Genomic DNA, 3,182 nt, shown 5'->3' on the forward strand with positions numbered 1-3,182 from the left:
ATATTTCACTTTTTGAATGTATGAAATTAGAATATTTCTTGAATAAACCAATATTGTTGCATTAAAAATATGTATCAGGAAATCAAAAATTAGTGCAGACATAGTACTATTAATATAGCATTTGTCAACACCATTTACATAGGGTGCACTAATAAAATTTAACTAACTAAACAGTGTTAAAATACAAATATTGCCAAATAATTTTCCTTCAGAAGTTTTTGTTCTACATAATTATAACCAAACATTTATGTTTTTAAAAATGCTAAGATTCTATAAACCTTTAAACAATCGGTAGTTTTACATAACTATTCGTTAAGGGTTAGTGTGCTTGTTTTTTTGGTTCTTTAATTTTTTTACAAGTTCACCCTCGTTTTTCTTTCATTTTCTCAAAGTCAGCTTTTTTTCTCGGAAAATACTTCTCTAGCCTCAGAGATTTTTTCTGGATCCCTAATTATAACTATGAAGCTGACTTGGATAAACTAGTTCAGGAAACATGCAGGTAATTCTCCATTTTTTATTCCTAGGACTTGTCATTCCTATCAATCTTAATAGAAACAGTTATTTCCCGTTACATGCAACTGTTCCTGCCCCTGGTAATAATACGTATGAAAAATATCAAGATCATCATCGCTTGACTTATCTTAACTTTCTCTCAAAAATGTAAATTACCTTTGCTAAATAAGTTCTCCTGATGTAAGTTCACATGGACAAACAGCTGCTGCATGACATTTCACTTCTCAAAAAAAAACTCATTATCTACAAACAATTCGCATTGTTTCTCTTGAACCTTGCACACACTTTCTAGGACTTTGATTGCATATTTTCACTAAAACTTCCTCCATATAAAAGAGAAGATGCCAGTTTGTAATAGGACGTGCGCAGCTTGAGTCTGAATACAGTACCAAAATTTGAGGCAGTAATAATTTTTCTTCGTTCCTCTTTCACGCATAGGCAATTCCTTTGTAGCAGTGTGTCATTTTAGATCATTATGGTTATTTTCTAAATATGTTAATATAACACGATGTTCTGCTCGTGTCGTATTAAATTCCTTATTTATTATATCAGGATTCTGAGTATCATGTCCATATCATTGTCGGTTAGGTCACATAAACGGTTTATTCTTGAGGTAATAACTTTTCGGTCTTCGGCTTTACTAAAGCTTTCCTTATTGAATTATTATTATTGTGGCATGAATCAGTGTTGGTGACACCTTGAATTATATTCTCTGTCTTAAAGGTAAGAAAATCCTAAAATTAGAGAATGTTGCCTTTTATTTGCTGAGGAAAACTGTCATAACGAGGATTGCTAAATTTCAGTTTGTTTGTCGTCCCTATATTATTAAATGTACGTCAAAAATAACACATTGGCCCAACATGCACATAATTTTCTCCCAAATAACTACTTTATTTATACACATACAGCAATCCATTAGCAAACAATAAATTTCATAAATCATTTTTGAACACGTTAATTTTTTCGGTTAATTAATGTGCATTTATGTTGGAAGTTGTTTCACTTTGTTAGTAGATGGCGTCCAATATTAAAAAAGTACAAATATATATTACAAAAAGTGGCATAACGTATATGTTGATATAAAAATATGAAAACTACTCAGTAACAGATCTCGAAAATAATAAAAATAAAACATTTGTAAATTCATTTATTCCTTGCGAGAGTTACGAGATATTTCCACGGGACCCGCATAAGTTATACAAAGTGCCCGCCGACCAGTTTGAAGGCGTTAGTTGGTAACGATACCAGAGAGTCTATTAGTTAGCGAAACTAGCGAGTCTTTCTAACTGGCTGTACTGACGAGTGGGTGAAGCGACACCCTCGAACCCGAATGACGAGCGACTGTTGGGCGGTATGCACACTTTATGTACGGAAACTTGTTTTCAGATCCAACTAATCGCAGAGCCTTTAATAAATTAACTTCACTTAACACAGATCTACAGTCACAATGGAATGCATCAGTGAAACCCCTAAATGCATGTTGTTGTTATTTATTTTCACACAAAGGTTCTTTTGTGGTTATGGTAGCCGTGTTGTGATAAACCAAAAACCTCGTTTCCAACAACGACAAAGGGCATACTAATTCTGTCATTGTCATTAGGCAACTATTTTGGAGTCCAGAAAGGCATGCTAACTCTACTTAACTCATATTGACACTGCTACGAAAGTGACTCTCTTATGAAATGATAGCGAGTGTCGCCTAAAGTTGTTCCTTTGCTCAGTCGCTGCGACAGAAAGTTGACAGAAAGTGTGAAAGAGTCCTGAGGAAAGCTTCGTGGGCAAAGAGGCAGTAACAAGGAGACATCATCCAGGTGGGTATTGCGAAGTGGAGAGAGAGAAGTAACGGAAGTGTTTTAAAGGACAGTGGGACTTGTGTGTTATTAAGTAATTGTTATTTTGAATGCTATGTGGTTCGAGATATAATGTGAAAATATCAGACCGGGTAAACACAGAATGAGGCACAATACGTCACGAAGCGACATTATGTCTGATAGTAGTAGACTTCCATGTATTCACATAAAAGCAATGTACACAGCACGGCACGGATGGAAGAACAAAGTTTTGTTCTAGACTTGACATATTTTTAAAGATTTTGTTTGCTCTCCGAGATAAATCTTGTGTTTTCGCGATCATATTTAGTAAACTGATCCATCTACAAATTTTCGAATGAGTCCGCAAATTCACGAATATACCTTGATACTTTGTAACCAGTTTTCTTCGTACATTTGAGACGAAAATTTATTAGCGGTGTGGAAGATTAAGATAAGTGAGGGTTCGGGTGAAATTTGGGCTCGAATTCCTTTTGAAATGGTTTGCGTGGTTGTCAATGCAAGTAACTACAGTGGGAAAAAATGTCTACCGTACTGGAACTAAGAGGGCGAAAGAGATTAATGATAACGGTGGAATCAGGAGAGTAATAGCATATGTAACTGTATTCTAGTACATCCCTTCCATCAGCGAGTATTGAAAACAATCAAAGTTCAGAGTTAAGAGATAATTCTGGAAACTCACCTGAGGCCCGCCTTTGTCTTAAAATAATAACTATTGTGCTCGTCGATAATACTGTAGTTTGCGAAATTCCACTTTATTTCGAGAGAAAAAAAAACTGTTTTCTTTTGTTGATGACAATCGAGTATTTCAACAGACCTGTGTGATCACGACCACTTGAC

Source organism: Bacillus rossius, chromosome 8, assembly GCF_032445375.1.
Source record: "Bacillus rossius redtenbacheri isolate Brsri chromosome 8, Brsri_v3, whole genome shotgun sequence".
Classification (NCBI taxonomy): Eukaryota; Metazoa; Arthropoda; class Insecta; order Phasmatodea; family Bacillidae; genus Bacillus; species Bacillus rossius.